This window comes from Hyla sarda, unplaced genomic scaffold, assembly GCF_029499605.1.
Source record: "Hyla sarda isolate aHylSar1 unplaced genomic scaffold, aHylSar1.hap1 scaffold_2153, whole genome shotgun sequence".
Taxonomy (NCBI): domain Eukaryota; kingdom Metazoa; phylum Chordata; class Amphibia; order Anura; family Hylidae; genus Hyla; species Hyla sarda.
The window spans coordinates 1,816-21,233 of record NW_026608821.1 but is presented as its reverse complement, the minus strand read 5'-3'; the positions used below and the strand labels follow the sequence as shown (position 1 = coordinate 21,233).

General features: G+C 52.0%; 1 non-coding gene across 1 annotated transcript; it reads right to left on the bottom strand.

The window, feature by feature from the left end:
- Positions 1 to 9,018: 9,018 nt before the first annotated feature.
- On the bottom strand, positions 9,019 to 9,215 carry LOC130319697 (U2 spliceosomal RNA). The gene has a single exon (XR_008865800.1). It is a non-coding gene; the product is annotated as a U2 spliceosomal RNA (small nuclear RNA).
- Between the last annotated feature and the right edge of the window lie 10,203 nt (positions 9,216 to 19,418).

Below are 19,418 nucleotides of genomic sequence, written 5' to 3'. Positions count from 1 at the left end.
CGTCCTTAAAACAGTTCATAAGGCGCCAGGCCTCCTGGATGGCCTCCAAGTCGTGGGTCCCAGGGAACAGGCCGTAAAGCACCGAATGGTACGATAGGCAGCTCCTGGGCACTGAGTCTCTGAGTTCCTGTTCTAGGGCGTCCAACAGACCCTGTGCAAAGGGGGACTGCCAAAACACGTGGAAAGATGTTTCCTCCGCGTAGGGGCAACGGGGGCAGTACCGGGTCTTGCACAGGTTGCGGGCATGCATGAATGACCTGAGAGAGAGACCTCCCATGACGGCCATCCACGACAAGTCCTTGTGTCCATTGGTAAGCCGCTTTGAGGCCACATTGTTCCAAACTGTCTCTGCAGTGGCTGCGGGGAGTCCCGGAACCAGCTCGGTCGAGTCCTTAGCTCGGATGAGCTTGTGGATTGTCTTTGGCTTCCATAGGTCTGGTTTCAGTCCTTCCAGCTGGTGCTCCCTCACAAACCGGACAACATCCCCATAGAACCAGGGAGTGTTCCAGTTGTAAGGGATGGAGCTGTCCCACTTGTCCCAGCCCAGCTGTCTCCAGAGGGGCATGAGAAGCAAGCGAGACATGGACCTGCCCGCTGAGCCAGTCTTTTCTACAAGAGTCCGCTGCACCGTGACACATGCAAAGGAGGCCCTCAGCAGAGCGGGGATGTCGGGTATTCCCTTCCCACCCTTGCGGGGTTCCTTGTACATCACGGTCCTCTTGACTCTGTCCATTTTGCCCCAGACGAAGCCAAACACTGTCCGGGTGATGGCCTTGCAAACGGTGGTATGGGGAGGCCAGGCCTGTGCGGTATATTGGAGCACAGGCAAAACTTCACTCCGCAGGACAAGTGCCTTGCCTTCCATCGTGAGCTTTCTGGAGCTCCACAGTCCGATCTTCGAGTTTATCCTTCCTAGTCGATCTTGCCAAGACTTAAGGGTCGCTCCTTCCTTCCCGAACCTGATAAACTGATAAGAACAGATTTTTTTTTTTTGATTGAAAGAGCTTTATTTTCCGTTCAGTCATTACAAGTCGTACAATAAATTACAGTCACACAAAGCATGATAGTACAATACACAGCAAAGGTTCCCTAAGCTATACATCGCACACCATGCTACTCTAACATTCAGCTCAATCCTGCAATAGAATGGCACAAGAGATCAACCAAAAACCAAATAATACAATCTGTGATCGGGGTAGGGGTGTGGGCGACTATGTGGGGGTAGGGAGGGGGCGGATCACTGGGCCAAACTGTTGGGCTGTATCTTCAGGGAGACATGGGAGAAGGAGAGGGGTCTTTACTCCTCTTCTTCCTCATCAACGGCCGAGCTGTCCAAGATGGAATAGTCTCTAAGCAGGTTCTTGATGAACCTGCGGCAGTCCCGGACGGACATGTTTTCCCTGTTGATCACGAGGCGGTTCCTGGCAAGCCACACTGCGTCCTTAAAACAGTTCATAAGGCGCCAGGCCTCCTGGATGGCCTCCACGTCGTGGGTCCCAGGGAACAGGCCGTAAAGCACCGAATGGTACCATAGGCAGCTCCTGGGCACTGAGTCTCTGAGTTCATGTTCTAGGGCGTCCAACAGACCCTGTGCAAAGGGGCACTGCCAAAACACGTGGAAAGATGTTTCCTCCACGTAGGGGCAACGGGGGCAGTACCGGGTCTTGCACAGGTTGCGGGCATGCATGAATGACCTGAGAGAGAGACCTCCCATGACGGCCATCCACGACAAGTCCTTGTGTCCATTGGTAAGCCGCTTTGAGGCCACATTGTTCCAAACTGTCTCTGCAGTGGCTGCGGGGAGTCCCGGAACCAGCTCGGTCAAGTCCTTAGCTCGGATGAGCTTGTGGATTGTCTTCGGCTTCCATAGGTCGGGTTTCAGTCCTTCCAGCTGGTGCTCCCTCACAAACCGGACAACATCCCCATAGAACCAGGGAGTGTTCCAGTTGTAAGGGATGGAGCTGTCCCACTTGTCCCAGCCCAGCTGTCTCCAGAGGGGCATGAGAAGCAAGCGAGACATGGACCTGCCCGCTGAGCCAGTCTTTTCAACAAGAGTCCGCTGCACCATGACACATGCAAAGGAGGCCCTCAGCAGAGCGGGGATGTCGGGTATTCCCTTCCCACCCTTGCGGGGTTCCTTGTACATCACGGTCCTCTTGACTCTGTCCATTTTGCCCCAGACGAAGCCAAACACTGTCCGGGTGATGGCCTTGCAAACGGTGGTATGGGGAGGCCAGGCCTGTGCGGTATATTGGAGCACAGGCAAAACTTCACTCCGCAGGACAAGTGCCTTGCCTTCCATCGTGAGCTTTCTGGAGCTCCACAGTCCGATCTTTGAGTTTATCCTTCCTAGTCGGTCTTGCCAAGACTTAAGGGCCGCTCCTTCCTTCCCGAACCAGACTCCAAGAATTTGAATGAAGTCCGGCTTAATAGTAAAGGGGAAGGGGGCGGAAGAAGCCAGGTGCCACTCCCCGAAGAGCATGGCCTCCGACTTCCCGCAGTTGACTTTTGCCCCCGAAGCTCTGCCGAAGTCCTCGCAGGTCTGGACGAGTGCAGTCACCGAACGCTGGTCAGCGCAGAAGACGGTCACGTCGTCCATGTAGAGCGAGCACTTGACCTCGTGGCGATCTGGTCCTGGTGCGGTGATCCCTCTGATCTCTCCATTCTGCCGGATAGTCTCAGCGAAGAGCTCTATAACACAAACAAAAAGGAGAGGTGAAAGAGGGCAGCCTTGTCTAACCCCTGAAAGAATAGGAAAGGGGTCAGTCTTCCAGCCGTTCACCAACACCGTGCTGTAAATGTCAAAATACATAACGTTAACAAAAGAGCAAAACATCTTCCCCAGACCCAGCCTGCGCAAAACCCTGTCCATGAATGCGTGGGAGACACGGTCGAACGCCTTCTCCTGATCTAAGCTGACCAGGGCGGCGCGGCCCCCGCGGTCCTGGATGTAATGGACCGTGTCTCTCACAAGGGCAAGGCTGTCGGCAATCCTGCGGCCAGGAATGCTGCAGGTCTGGTCCGGATGGACGATCTGCCCCATGACAGGTTTCAGCCTGTTGGCCAGCACCTTGGCGAGGATCTTGTAGTCCACGTTCAGGAGAGAGATGGGACGCCAGTTTTTCAGGTCACATCTCTCCCCCTTCCGCTTATACAAGATCGTGATCATCCCTTCCCTCAACGACGGAGGCATTCTGCCCCCCACCACCATCTCCTCGTACACCTCCAACAGGTCCGGACAGATCAGGTCGCCCAGCGCTACGTAGAGCTCGGCCGGGAGACCGTCACTGCCCGGGGTCCTGCCGGGCTTAAAGGATTTAGCGGCAGAGAGCAGCTCCCCCACCGTCAAGGGATCGTCCATAGCCGCCGCACCTGCGGGATCAACAACGTTAGTGACACCTGACAGGAACCTCTCGGCGGCTTCGGGGTCGGATGACTTGGGGGCGTAGAGGTTGCTGTAGAAGTCGTGGACGACCCCCATCACTTCCTCCTTGCCGCTCCTCATGTGTCCGGTCTCATCTCGTAGCTCAGTCAGGGGCGTGTGGCCGGCATGGAGCTTCCTGAAAAAGAAAGAGTTACATTTCTCACCCTTCTCCAGGTTCTCCACCTTGGAACGAAAGACGATTCGCTTGGATTCCTCCTCAAAGTGCCTTTTCAAGCTCTTTTTGGTCTCGTCCAGCTCCTCCCTGACGTCCCAGCCACACTGGAGCAGGTCCTGCAGGGACCGCAGCTCGCGCTGCAGTTTCCTCAAGTCCCACTTCTTCGCACACGCCTGTTGTCTGCCTTTTGCCTGAAAGAAACAACGGAATTCGACTTTAACATATTCCCACCAATCGCTGATGCACTTGAACAGATATTTGTCATTTCGCCATACAAGGTACGCATCCCTAAGTTCCTCCATGACCTCCCTCTGCTCCAACAGGGCACAATTCAACTTCCAGGAGCCTGGGCCAGGTGGAAATCCATGGCCCAGAGTCCCCCGGAATCGAATGGCCCTGTGATCAGAGAAGAAGCAGGGGACCATAGAGTACGACACCTTTCTGACTGCTCTCGAAGTGAAGATGAAGTCTATCCGAGAACGGAGCGAGCCATCGGGGCGGCTCCACGTATAGTTTACGGAGCCGTTCCCGATGGACCCGACAACGTCCTGCAAGGATGCCTCCGTCACCATCTCAATCAGCAGTTTAGACGTCACGTCCAGGTTGGCGGATGTGCCAGAACTGCGCCCGTCCACCTCAATGGGGCAGTTGAAGTCACCACCCAACACTACTGCCCTAGTGGTGGCGAGTTCAGCCCGCAGGGCCTGGAGAACCTCCAGTCGGACATCCCTCTCAGGGGAGGCATACACGTTGATGAGCCGCACGGGCTCACCCGCCCAGGAACCGTCTGCGACAAGAAGTCTGCCACAGACGAGCTCCCGGACGGAATCAAGTGCAAAGTTACCTCCCCTGATCAGGATGGCCACCCCCGCAGACCTATTGTCGCCCCCACCAGACCAGTAGGAAGGGCCGTGAGGCCACTGCCTGGCCAGATGGTTGTAAGACCTAGAAGCAGACAAAGCACATTCCTGCAACATGTAAACATCACACCTCTGGGAATCTAAGAACGTAAGAACAGTCTGAAATCTAAACCAAGCTCTAATACTCCTCACATTAATGCAGAAGATGTTGAGATCAGCCATGGGAATAAAAAGAGAGGTTAGTTCTGATACTAGTTACCAGTCTGGTCGGACGGGTCCTCTTCTCTGGCGCCTGTCGGCTCGTGTGGCTTCTCGTAGCGCCCTTCCAAGAACTCGTCGTAGACCGTGTTGGACGGAGTGTCCAGGATTTTCTTAACCTCTGGGTCCTGCAGCAGCTCCTCCATAGATTGAGCTTGGACTGGCTCTGCCTGGACCTGCTCCACTTGGGCCTGCTCCATCACCTCCTCTCCTTCTGAAGCTTCAAGGCTCTCGCAGACCTGCTCCATCTCCTCCTCCTCATCTGAAGCTTGAGGGGTCTCGCAGGTCTCGATTATCTTTCTTTTGTGGGACTCTTCTGATACGTTGTCCCTTCCTTTCCTCTTCCTCTGTATGGTACCTGGGGGAGGAAGCACAGGAAAGTCCTCCGAAGGGCGGGCACCAGCAGCTGGAGGGGGGTTAGGTGCTGCTGGGCCAGGAGAGAAAGGAGGCTGGGTGGGGCGGGGGGCAGGAGAGAGTGCCCGGGCAGGGGAGGACGGGGCAGGGGTGGGCCGGGCAGGGGAGGACGGGGCAGGGGTGGGCCGGGCAGGGGAGGACGGGGCAGGGGTGGGCCGGGGTGGGGTACGGGGGGCAGGGGTGGGGCGGGATGGGGCAGGAGGGGCAGGGGTGGGACGGGATGGGGTAGGAGGGGCAGGGGTGGGACGGGATGGGGCAGGAGGGGCAGGGGTGGGACGGGATGGGGCAGGGGTGGGACGGGATGGGGCAGGGGTGGGGGTGGGGCGGGATGGGGCAGGAGATGGGGCGGGAGGGGCAGGGGATGGGGCGGGAGGGGCAGGGGAGGGGCGGGACGGGGCAGGGGTGGTGGCTTTCGCCTTCTTACCCTCCTTGGTCGGTTTGGCCGTCCGTGGTGTTGGCTCCGGAGCTGGGGCTGGCTTCGGTGCTCTCGCTGCCACAGATGCCCATGTTCTCTCCCTCTGGGGGCAGTCCTTGTAGCTGTGGGCTGCCAGTCCGCAGAGGTTGCAGGTCTTGCTCTTGGGGCAGTCCTTGGTCGTGTGACCTGTCACACGGCAATACCTGCAGGCATCCTCCGTACAGTCCTTGCCCTCGTGGCCCATCTTGCCACATCTCCTGCAGGTCTGCGGCATGTCCGGGTAGATGATAAGTCCTGTGGAGTTGCCCAAGGAAAATGTCGTTGGCAGGTGCTGTAGTCCGTCTGGAGAAGCAGGGTTCTTGTTGAGTCTGACGACCACAGACCACTTGCAGGTCCAGTATCCGAGTGAGTTCAGGATGCGGGTGGGCTCCCTCACCACGGTGCAGAAGCGCTTCAGGAAGGTCGAGATGTCCGTGCCTGGGGTGTGTGGGTTCCGCATTGAGACCGTCACCCGCCTCTCCTCTCTTTGAATAAGGCAGTTGCCCACAAAGCGAGAGAAAGGGGATTCGGGACTCGCCGCTTTCACCACCTCCCAGTATCTTCTACAGGTCCCAATGGTGGCAAAGGTGATGTAGAAGATTCCCGAAAAGAAGGTTACTATTCCCAGGGTGTCAGCCGTGGGGAAGCCTTGATCCGCCAGCATCTTCTTGCAGAACACGTCGTGGGACATGTCCGGCACCCTTCCGTCCACGGGCTTGAGCTTCAAGGCAACAGTCTGCCTCATCCAGGGCTCCAGGGTTGGAGCTTCCAGGTTAGGAATTCTGCCGCCCTTCTGCCTTGCCGTGGTGGAGGTTGAAGCTTGCTGTGGTTGGGGCTGGACCTCCAGGCCTTGCCCTGCAGCCTCCTGGGTGGACTTGCTGGTTGAGGCCATGGCTTCTTCCAGCAGGCTCTTTTCCGCTTCCTTGCTTGCTTGTGGAGAGAGGCTTCGCAAAGTCTTCTTTCCCGGGTGGGAGGAGCTATGCAGATCCGGTCCCGGTGGGAGGAGCTATGCAAATCCTTCTCCAGAGGCAGCGAGTTTCTTCGAAAAGATTCTGCGCCGCCTTCCTCTTCGCCGCTGTTCCGGAATTCACCGCCGATTCCCTTCTTCCAGGTTCTTCGTCGGCTTCTTCCGGAGCTGCAGTCTTCAAGATCTTCTCCTTCTTCAGATGTTCCGAGGCAGGCAGGAGACGATCTTCAGGTGGTATGCTCTAGAGAAATGCGGTTCTAATAAGAACGAAAAGTACTGCAATCGTACTACGCAAAATCTCTACCACAATGCTTGGAGTTCTTCAGACCGTAGCGATCATGGTATCTCCCCTGCCAGGTACTACACGTGATCTTTGCCAAAAGGCCGAGAAGCGATAACCGTGAAAGGGGCGGGCCCAACAAGGTCCCCTTCATGGGCACTATCACTGCTTGCTGTCAGGGAGGCTGCCAGACAATTTCCCATGCACACTCTGGGCTGGGGGGCAGTCAACCACCAGTACACACAGCAGAACCTAAACCCATACCATTATTGCTAAGCAGCAAGACAGGGGCCCATTGCACTCCCACGGGGCCTTTTTAAATGCAATCCATAACCCGGATTTGCCAGGAACCCTTCTTACTCCTCCTACTTGCATGTGACACTGGGCTTAGGATCTGCATAGGAAACACACACACAAGCACACACCTACCTTTGTTGCCTGCAGATGCCTCCTTGGCTGTCCCCAAACGGTATCAAACCAACACCCACGGGAAGCTGTAAGCATAGAGGACATGCCTGCACACTATTGGACTTACCTGTGTGGGTTAAATCCGGGTTATTTGACAACCTATGGCGGTGATGGTTCTGCTCAGGCAGAGCAGTGCTGATGCTCCTCATAAAGCTGTCGCTGCTGTGAAGGTTCTAGGCGACATCACAATCCCTATGGTTACATACACAACAAAGCTGGGTTGTTGTTGTTTACACTCTGCAAGGCCTGTGGAAGTGAGTGACATCATAGCACTGTAGTTCTGAGGGTTCTAGATGGATGCAACAATCTCCTGTTGCTTCTATGAAGGCCATAATAGACGACATCACCAAACAGCTCCATAGTCACATACACAGCAAAGGTGAGATGTTGTTTACACCTAGTGATGTCAGTGGTATTGAGTGACATCACAGCACAGTGCTAAGGCTCCTGGGCCTGGACACAGCAGCGGCTGCAATATCTCAACGGAGAATACGTTTATATATATGTGTGTGTGTGCGCGTATATATATATATATATATATATATATATTTCTCCGCCGAAATCACTTTTAAACCCATTTCCACCTTTTTTTCCCTTCTCTTCCTCTTACTTTTTTTTCACGTTTTTTTACGTTTTTCTCCTTTTCGCCTCTTTTCTGGGCGTATTATTCTTCTTTTTCTTCTTTTTTTTTCGTCTAATGCATACCCCATCAGTGCAGCAATGCTTATTCAATACCACCAGCAGATGGAGACACTGGGGGATAATTTTCTAAGGATTTATACTGATTTTTCCTGTCTGAATTTGTCGCACAGAAAGTTGCAGGCCAAATATGTGTGACATTTCTGCGACTTTAGCTTCTAGAGCATTTTTACAACATTATACATAGGTGCTGAATACATAAAAAGCGACTGTTCAGCGACAGACAAGTCGCATCGGCTGAAAGTAGGCCAGAATGTCAGTCCATGTTGGAGCAGGTTTAGATACAGTCTAAAGCATAGATCTCAAAGTCTGTGCACAGAATTTAGCAAGGGCCTCGCACCTTCTGATGCATCAGGTAGGTGCACAATAGCATAGCCTAACCCTCTGTACTTTGGTCTATATTGATGCGGGACATAGACAGCCAGCTGATGACCAATCCATTAGTGCAATGGATGGCTGGAAGCATTTGTCTTTGCCTTTGCAATACCACAGAAGCAATGCATGGTCAATGTACAGCAATGACACACCTGTGTGAACAGCCAAAAGACCCCCCCCCATGTTATGTTACATAGTTACATAGTTAGTACGGTCGAAAAAAGACATATGTCCATCAAGTTCAACCAGGGAATTAAGGGGTAGGGGTGTGGCGCGATATTGGGGAAGGGATGAGATTTTATATTTCTTCATAAGCATTAATCTTATTTTGTCAATTAGGAACATTCAGCACCCACCCGCTATCAAGGCAGCTGCCTATCATGTCATGCCCTACCTGCACAGGTGTGCTGGCTACTCAAATGATCCAATTAAGGAGGCCATTTAGTCAGCAGCAGCAGAAGTCCTGTGCCTGGACGCTCCAACAGCGGCCAGACACAAGCAGAAGCAGAAGCAGCAGAAGCAGCAGCAGCACCACCTTTTGTTTTTTGGCTGCAGCAGCAGCAAGGCCCACAGGGCTGGCTAGCTGGCTAGCCAGCAAGCAGGTAGCAATGAAAGTAGGAATCTTTCTTTTTAACCCTGTAAGGGGGTGGTGCACTGTACCCGAAGATACTGCCATATCGGGTCAATGCATAGGGCGACGGAAGCAAGCTTCGAAATCGGCCCCCGTTCTCAAAAATCCATTTAATATATGGTCCCCAGATAGGGGACGTATCAGATATTAAACTGATAAGAACAGATTTTTTTTTTTTTTTTTTTTTTTTTTTCCTCAGTTACAGACTATTGTTTGGACGATCATCAGGTCACCTACCAAGACTCGTCACTTAAAACAATATCTGAAAAAACATCATACAGAAAAAACTAACTAAGGGAACCGAGTGCCAAGAAAAAGTGACCAAACAACAAAACAAAAAAACATGTCAAAAACAATCACAGAAATTGGTCAAAAACTTACAGCTTTCTCCTTTACGTACTTCTTATAAATTTTTCCATCGTGTATGCATCCAGATTTTCTCCGCTTCTTCTTCACCAATTCTCTTTTTGTCCAGTAGAAAAATAGTAAAAATCCTTCCTAAAAACAATCTTTTCAATTCCCTCGGAGAAATAACAACATTTTTAAAAACAAGCAAATTGCGTGAGTCCCATAAAACCTCTTTAAAAACAGAAAAAAGAATCCAATTAGTACGTGTATCTTCCTTTTTACTAAGATCTTGACCAATAAAAACTTTCTCAAAAGAAAAACTGTTATATCCAGTGAGTTGGATTAAAAACTTCTTTAAAAACATAAAAAATTCTTTTGCATAAAAACAGTCCCAATAAAGGTGCACTAAGTCTTCTCTACCTCCACAACCCTCTCTTGGGCATCTGTCACTTATTCTCAAACCTCTTCCAATTAAAAAAGATCGGGTTGGGAGGCAGCCATGAAAGGACATCCAACTAACGTCTTTTTGTCTGTTTGATAGTCCAATAACTTTAAAAAACTTCCAAATCTTCACAGACTGAGCATTAGTGCAGAATGGTACTTCATATAATCTCTCATTTTTCCTTATTTCTTGTTCTATTTTCTTTTTATCAGGTTCACCTAAAGAGCTCAAACCAAATTGATCATTGAAAGACCTGAGGAGCACATAGAAGGTAGGTATCACATGTGCTATGGGTCTCCTCAAATCCCTCTCACACCAGCCCCATTTGGAAAACAACCATCCTGCAAGGTATTTACTCATGTCTGCCGCCCTATTATTGCACTGTATCAATTTAAAAATTAAAAGAAAATAGTGCACCTTTAAAAACAGATCAATGTTTGGAAAGTTATATCCGCCCAAATTCATACTCTTCATCACTTCTTCTCTTCTCATTTTCTCCATCTTAGACCCCCAGAAGAACACAAAAAGCTTCCTTGTGACTCTCCTAGTCCATAACTTCCCTGGAGGAAGCACCATAGCCGTATACAAGAGAAGCGGTAGGATTACAGACTTAATGATAAGAACTTTCCCTTTAAGTGACAAGTTCCTTAACCTCCAGAAGGATAGCTTCTTCTCAATTTTACTGTCCAAAGTCTCATAACTTTTCTTTCCTTTGAGGTCTTTATCAAATATCACTCCTAGCACTTCAATGTCTTCTTTTTCCTTAACACCATCCACTACTATATTCTCTTGGTTCCCAAAACTGCATAATTGGCACTTCCCCCAGTTCACATTCATCCCAGCCACACAACAAAAAATCCTCACATGCAAATTTACTCTGTTGAGATCTGCTTGGGATGTACAAGTAAAAACCACATCGTCCATATAACTTAAAACCTTTAACTTACTACCATCACTACCTGGAATAAAAACACCACTCACACATTTATCTTTCTGCACATTCTTCAACAGGCCCTCTATAACGCATATAAACAGAATTGGGGAGAGTGGGCATCCCTGTCTGACTCCAGACAAGACATTAAAAGCAGGCCCCACATGCCCATTTACTAAAATCTGACTTGTCACCCCATGATAAAAACTCATAATAACAGATAATAACTTTTCTGGAATACCTAAGTGTTTCAAAGCAATGAACATAAAATCATGTGCAACCTTATCATAAGCCTTTTCGAAATCTATGGACTCAACAAACAGTGCATTCTTGTTAAAGTTACTGTAATAAATAGAGTCTCTTAAAAGCAATAAATTATCTGTTATTTTTCTTTTCGGTACTGCACAAACTTGGTATTCTCCCACAAGGTGGTCCACTACATCACTCAGTCTATTAGCCACAATCTTAGCAATTATCTTGTAGTCACAATTTAATAAAGTTATAGGTCTCCAATTTTTAAGATCTCTGCCATCACCTTTTTTATGAATTAATGTTATGACCCCTTTCTTCATAGATTCAGCTAAAACACCTGAGTTAAAAACATATTGCACCACCCGTGTAAACTCTTTACTTAAAATATTCCAGAACGCGGAATAAAACTCAGCGGGGAGACCATCACAGCCTGGTGTCTTCCCTTTGGCCATCTTATCCAGGGCCTGCTTGATCTCCCCTTCACTAACATCATCAATTAAAAAATCTACTTTTTCAACAGGAACATTATTCTCCAAAATATTACAATAATCATTCATCTCCGTCTCACTGGCTCTGCTCTTATTACTAAAGAGTGTCTCATAAAATCTGCCAATCTCCTTCACCATCTCCTCTCCAAAAACTTCCCCCGTAGGGGTAAAAACAGATTTAAAAACACCTTTAGCATTAAAACATTTTTTAAAGAAATACCGTGTACACTGCTCATTTTCTTCTAGGTGCTGCACTTTAGACTTATATACAATTTTTGATTGAAAGAGCTTTATTTTCCGTTCAGTCATTACAAGTCGTACAATAAATTACAGTCACACAAAGCATGATAGTACAATACACAGCAAAGGTTCCCTAAGCTATACATCGCACACCATGCTACTCTAACATTCAGCTCAATCCTGCAATAGAAAAGCACAAGAGATCAAACAAAAACCAAATAATACAATCTGTGATCGGGGTAGGGGTGTGGGCGACTATGTGGGGGTAGGGAGGGGGCGGATCACAGGGCCAAACTGTTGGGCTGTATCTTCAGGGAGACATGGGAGAAGGAGAGGGGTCTTCACTCCTCTTCTTCCTCATCAACGGCCGAGCTGTCCAAGATGGAATAGTCTCTAAGCAGGTTCTTGATGAACCTGCGGCAGTCCCGGACGGACATGTTTTCCCTGTTGATCACGAGGCGGTTCCTGGAGAGCCACACTGCGTCCTTAAAACAGTTCATAAGGCGCCAGGCCTCCTGGATGGCCTCCACGTCGTGGGTCCCAGGGAACAGGCCGTAAAGCACCGAATGGTACGATAGGCAGCTCCTGGGCACTGAGTCTCTGAGTTCATGTTCTAGGGCGTCCAACAGACCCTGTGCAAAGGGGCACTGCCAAAACACGTGGAAAGATGTTTCCTCCACGTAGGGGCAACGGGGGCAGTACCGGGTCTTGCACAGGTTGCGGGCATGCATGAATGACCTGAGAGAGAGACCTCCCATGACGGCCATCCACGACAAGTCCTTGTGTCCATTGGTAAGCCGCTTTGAGGCCACATTGTTCCAAACTGTCTCTGCAGTGGCTGCGGGGAGTCCCGGAACCAGCTCGGTCAAGTCCTTAGCTCGGATGAGCTTGTGGATTGTCTTCGGCTTCCATAGGTCGGGTTTCAGTCCTTCCAGCTGGTGCTCCCTCACAAACCGGACAACATCCCCATAGAACCAGGGAGTGTTCCAGTTGTAAGGGATGGAGCTGTCCCACTTGTCCCAGCCCAGCTGTCTCCAGAGGGGCATGAGAAGCAAGCGAGACATGGACCTGCCCGCTGAGCCAGTCTTTTCAACAAGAGTCCGCTGCACCGTGACACATGCAAAGGAGGCCCTCAGCAGAGCGGGGATGTCGGGTATTCCCTTCCCACCCTTGCGGGGTTCCTTGTACATCACGGTCCTCTTGACTCTGTCCATTTTGCCCCAGACGAAGCCAAACACTGTCCGGGTGATGGCCTTGCAAACGGTGGTATGGGGAGGCCAGGCCTGTGCGGTATATTGGAGCACAGGCAAAACTTCACTCCGCAGGACAAGTGCCTTGCCTTCCATCGTGAGCTTTCTGGAGCTCCACAGTCCGATCTTTGAGTTTATCCTTCCTAGTCGGTCTTGCCAAGACTTAAGGGCCGCTCCTTCCTTCCCGAACCAGACTCCAAGAATTTGAATGAAGTCCGGCTTAATAGTAAAGGGGAAGGGGGCGGAAGAAGCCAGGTGCCACTCCCCGAAGAGCATGGCCTCCGACTTCCCGCAGTTGACTTTTGCCCCCGAAGCTCTGCCGAAGTCCTCGCAGGTCTGGACGAGTGCAGTCACCGAACGCTGGTCAGCGCAGAAGACGGTCACGTCGTCCATGTAGAGCGAGCACTTGACCTCGTGGCGATCTGGTCCTGGTGCGGTGATCCCTCTGATCTCTCCACTCTGCCGGATAGTCTCAGCGAAGAGCTCTATAACACAAACAAAAAGGAGAGGTGAAAGAGGGCAGCCTTGTCTAACCCCTGAAAGAATGGAAAAGGGGTCAGTCTTCCAGCCGTTCACCAACACCGTGCTGTAAATGTCAAAATACATAACGTTAACAAACGAGCAAAACATCTTCCCCAGACCCAGCCTGCGCAAAACCCTGTCCATGAATGCGTGGGAGACACGGTCGAACGCCTTCTCCTGATCTAAGCTGACCAGGGCGGCGCGGCCCCCGCGGTCCTGGATGTAATGGACCGTGTCTCTCACAAGGGCAAGGCTGTCGGCAATCCTGCGGCCAGGAATGCTGCAGGTCTGGTCCGGATGGACGATCTGCCCCATGACAGGTTTCAGCCTGTTGGCCAGCACCTTGGCGAGGATCTTGTAGTCCACGTTCAGGAGAGAGATGGGACGCCAGTTTTTCAGGTCACATCTCTCCCCCTTCCGCTTATACAAGATCGTGATCATCCCTTCCCTCAACGACGGAGGCATTCTGCCCCCCACCACCATCTCCTCGTACACCTCCAACAGGTCCGGACAGGTCAGGTCACCCAGCGCTACGTAGAGCTCGGCCGGGAGACCGTCACTGCCCGGGGTCCTGCCGGGCTTAAAGGATTTAGCGGCAGAGAGCAGCTCCCCCACCGTCAAGGGATCGTCCATAGCCGCCGCACCTGCGGGATCAACAACGTTAGTGACACCTGACAGGAACCTCTCGGCGGCTTCGGGGTCGGATGACTTGGGGGCGTAGAGGTTGCTGTAGAAGTCGTGGACGACCCCCATCACTTCCTCCTTGCCGCTCCTCATGTGTCCGGTCTCATCTCGTAGCTCAGTCAGGGGCGTGTGGCCGGCATGGAGCTTCCTGAAAAAGAAAGAGTTACATTTCTCACCCTTCTCCAGGTTCTCCACCTTGGAACGAAAGACGATTCGCTTGGATTCCTCCTCAAAGTGCCTTTTCAAGCTCTTTTTGGTCTCCTCCAGCTCCTCCCTGACGTCCCAGCCACACTGGAGCAGGTCCTGCAGGGACCGCAGCTCGCGCTGCAGTTTCCTCAAGTCCCACTTCTTCGCACACGCCTGTTGTCTGCCTTTTGCCTGAAAGAAACAACGGAATTCGACTTTAACATATTCCCACCAGTCGCTGATGCACTTGAACAGACATTTGTCATTTCGCCATACAAGGTACGCATCCCTAAGTTCCTCCATGACCTCCCTCTGCTCCAACAGGGCACAATTCAACTTCCAGGAGCCTGGGCCAGGTGGGAATCCATGGCCCAGAGTCCCCCGGAATCGAATGGCCCTGTGGTCAGAGAAGAAGCAGGGGACCATAGAGTACGACACCTTTCTGACTGCTCTCGAAGTGAAGATGAAGTCTATCCGAGAACGGAGCGAGCCATCGGGGCGGCTCCACGTATAGTTTACGGAGCCGTTCCCGATGGACCCGACAACGTCCTGCAAGGATGCCTCCGTCACCATCTCAATCAGCAGTTTAGACGTCACGTCCAGGTTGGCGGATGTGCCAGAACTGCGCCCGTCCACCTCAATGGGGCAGTTGAAGTCACCACCCAACACTACTGCCCTAGTGGTGGCGAGTTCAGCCCGCAGGGCCTGGAGAACCTCCAGTCGGACATCCCTCTCAGGGGAGGCGTACACGTTGATGAGCCGCACGGGCTCACCCGCCCAGGAACCGTCTGCGACAAGAAGTCTGCCACAGACGAGCTCCCGGACGGAATCAAGTGCAAAGTTACCTCCCCTGATCAGGATGGCCACCCCCGCAGACCTATTGTCGCCCCCACCAGACCAGTAGGAAGGGCCGTGAGGCCACTGCCTGGCCAGATGGTTGTAAGACCTAGAAGCAGACAAAGCACATTCCTGCAACATGTAAACATCACACCTCTGGGAATCTAAGAACGTAAGAACAGTCTGGAATCTAAACCAAGCTCTAATACTCCTCACATTAATGCAGAAGATGTTGAGATCAGCCATGGGAATAAAAAAGAGAGGTTAGTTCTGATACTAGTTACCAGTCTGGTCGGACGGGTCCTCTTCTCTGGCGCCTGTCGGCTCGTGTGGCTTCTCGTAGCGCCCTTCCAAGAACTCGTCGTAGACCGTGTTGGACGGAGTGTCCAGGATTTTCTTAACCTCTGGGTCCTGCAGCAGCTCCTCCATAGATTGAGCTTGGACTGGCTCTGCTTGGACCTGCTCCACTTGGGCCTGCTCCATCACCTCCTCTCCTTCTGAAGCCTCAGGGCTCTCGCAGACCTGCTCCATCTCCTCCTCCTCATCTGAAGCTTGAGGGGTTTCGCAGGTCTCGATTATCTTTCTTTTGTGGGACTCTTCTGATACGTTGTCCCTTCCTTTCCTCTTCCTCTGTATGGTACCTGGGGGAGGAAGCACAGGAAAGTCCTCCGAAGGGCGGGCACCAGCAGCTGGAGGGGGGTTAGGTGCTGCTGGGCCAGGAGAGAAAGGAGGCTGGGTGGGGCGGGGGGCAGGAGAGAGTGCCCGGGCAGGGGAGGACGGGGCAGGGGTGGGCCGGGCAGGGGAGGACGGGGCAGGGGTGGGCCGGGCAGGGGAGGACGGGGCAGGGGTGGGCCGGGGTGGGGTACGGGGGGCAGGGGTGGGCCGGGGTGGGGTACGGGGGGCAGGGGTGGGGCGGGATGGGGCAGGAGGGGTGGGGGTGGGACGGGATGGGGCAGGAGGGGCAGGGGTGGGACGGGATGGGGCAGGAGGGGCAGGGGTGGGACGGGATGGGGCAGGGGTGGGACGGGATGGGGCAGGGGTGGGGCGGGATGGGGCAGGAGATGGGGCGGGAGGGGCAGGGGATGGGGCGGGAGGTGCAGGGGAGGGGCGGGACGGGGCAGGGGTGGTGGCTTTCGCCTTCTTACCCTCCTTGGTCGGCTTGGCCATCCGTGGTGTTGGCTCCGGAGCTGGGGCTGGCTTCGGTGCTCTCGCTGCCACAGATGCCCATGTTCTCTCCCTCTGGGGGCAGTCCTTGTAGCTGTGGGCTGCCAGTCCGCAGAGGTTGCAGGTCTTGCTCTTGGGGCAGTCCTTGGTCGTGTGACCTGTCACACGGCAATACCTGCAGGCATCCTCCGTACAGTCCTTGCCCTCGTGGCCCATCTTGCCACATCTCCTGCAGGTCTGCGGCATGTCCGGGTAGAAGATAAGTCCTGTGGAGTTGCCCAAGGAAAATGTCGTTGGCAGGTGCTGTAGTCCGTCTGGAGAAGCAGGGTTCTTGTTGAGTCTGACGACCACAGACCACTTGCAGGTCCAGTATCCGAGTGAGTTCAGGATGCGGGTGGGCTCCCTCACCACGGTGCAGAAGCGCTTCAGGAAGGTCGAGATGTCCGTGCCTGGGGTGTGTGGGTTCCGCATTGAGACCGTCACCCGCCTCTCCTCTCTTTGAATAAGGCAGTTGCCCACAAAGCGAGAGAAAGGGGATTCGGGACTCGCCGCTTTCACCACCTCCCAGTATCTTCTACAGGTCCCAATGGTGGCAAAGGTGATGTAGAAGATTCCCGAAAAGAAGGTTGCTATTCCCAGGGTGTCAGCCGTGGGGAAGCCTTGATCCGCCAGCATCTTCTTGCAGAACACGTCGTGGGACATGTCCGGCACCCTTCCGTCCACGGGCTTGAGCTTCAAGGCAACAGTCTGCCTCATCCAGGGCTCCAGGGTTGGAGCTTCCAGGTTAGGAATTCTGCCGCCCTTCTGCCTTGCCGTGGTGGAGGTTGAAGCTTGCTGTGGTTGGGGCTGGACCTCCAGGCCTTGCCCTGCAGCCTCCTGGGTGGACTTGCTGGTTGAGGCCATGGCTTCTTCCAGCAGGCTCTTTTCCGCTTCCTTGCTTGCTTGTGGAGAGAGGCTTCGCAAAGTCTTCTTTCCCGGGTGGGAGGAGCTATGCAGATCCGGTCCCGGTGGGAGGAGCTATGCAAATCCTTCTCCAGAGGCAGCGAGTTTCTTCGAAAAGATTCTGCGCCGCCTTCCTCTTCGCCGCTGTTCCGGAATTCACCGCCGATTCCCTTCTTCCAGGTTCTTCGTCGGCTTCTTCCGGAGCTGCAGTCTTCAAGATCTTCTCCTTCTTCAGATGTTCCGAGGCAGGCAGGAGACGATCTTCAGGTGGTATGCTCTAGAGAAATGCGGTTCTAATAAGAACGAAAAGTACTGCAATCGTACTACGCAAAATCTCTACCACAATGCTTGGAGTTCTTCAGACCGTAGCGATCATGGTATCTCCCCTGCCAGGTACTACACGTGATCTTTGCCAAAAGGCCGAGAAGCGATAACCGTGAAAGGGGCGGGCCCAACAAGGTCCCCTTCATGGGCACTATCACTGCTTGCTGTCAGGGAGGCTGCCAGACAATTTCCCATGCACACTCTGGGCTGGGGGGCAGTCAACCACCAGTACACACAGCAGAACCTAAACCCATACCATTATTGCTAAGCAGCAAGACAGGGGCCCATTGCACTCCCACGGGGCCTTTTTAAATGCAATCCATAACCCGGATTTGCCAGGAACCCTTCTTACTCCTCCTACTTGCATGTGACACTGGGCTTAGGATCTGCATAGGAAACACACACACAAGCACACACCTACCTTTGTTGCCTGCAGATGCCTCCTTGGCTGTCCCCAAACGGTATCAAACCAACACCCACGGGAAGCTGTAAGCATAGAGGACATGCCTGCACACTATTGGACTTACCTGTGTGGGTTAAATCCGGGTTATTTGACAACCTATGGCGGTGATGGTTCTGCTCAGGCAGAGCAGTGCTGATGCTCCTCATAAAGCTGTCGCTGCTGTGAAGGTTCTAGGCGACATCACAATCCCTATGGTTACATACACAACAAAGCTGGGTTGTTGTTGTTTACACTCTGCAAGGCCTGTGGAAGTGAGTGACATCATAGCACTGTAGTTCTGAGGGTTCTAGATGGATGCAACAATCTCCTGTTGCTTCTATGAAGGCCATAATAGACGACATCACCAAACAGCTCCATAGTCACATACACAGCAAAGGTGAGATGTTGTTTACACCTAGTGATGTCAGTGGTATTGAGTGACATCACAGCACAGTGCTAAGGCTCCTGGGCCTGGACACAGCAGCGGCTGCAATATCTCAACGGAGAATACGTTTATATATATGTGTGTGTGTGCGCGTATATATATATATATATATATATATATATTTCTCCGCCGAAATCACTTTTAAACCCATTTCCACCTTTTTTTCCCTTCTCTTCCTCTTACTTTTTTTTCACGTTTTTTTACGTTTTTCTCCTTTTCGCCTCTTTTCTGGGCGTATTATTCTTCTTTTTCTTCTTTTTTTTTCGTCTAATGCATACCCCATCAGTGCAGCAATGCTTATTCAATACCACCAGCAGATGGAGACACTGGGGGATAATTTTCTAAGGATTTATACTGATTTTTCCTGTCTGAATTTGTCGCACAGAAAGTTGCAGGCCAAATATGTGTGACATTTCTGCGACTTTAGCTTCTAGAGCATTTTTACAACATTATACATAGGTGCTGAATACATAAAAAGCGACTGTTCAGCGACAGACAAGTCGCATCGGCTGAAAGTAGGCCAGAATGTCAGTCCATGTTGGAGCAGGTTTAGATACAGTCTAAAGCATAGATCTCAAAGTCTGTGCACAGAATTTAGCAAGGGCCTCGCACCTTCTGATGCATCAGGTAGGTGCACAATAGCATAGCCTAACCCTCTGTACTTTGGTCTATATTGATGCGGGACATAGACAGCCAGCTGATGACCAATCCATTAGTGCAATGGATGGCTGGAAGCATTTGTCTTTGCCTTTGCAATACCACAGAAGCAATGCATGGTCAATGTACAGCAATGACACACCTGTGTGAACAGCCAAAAGACCCCCCCCCATGTTATGTTACATAGTTACATAGTTAGTACGGTCGAAAAAAGACATATGTCCATCAAGTTCAACCAGGGAATTAAGGGGTAGGGGTG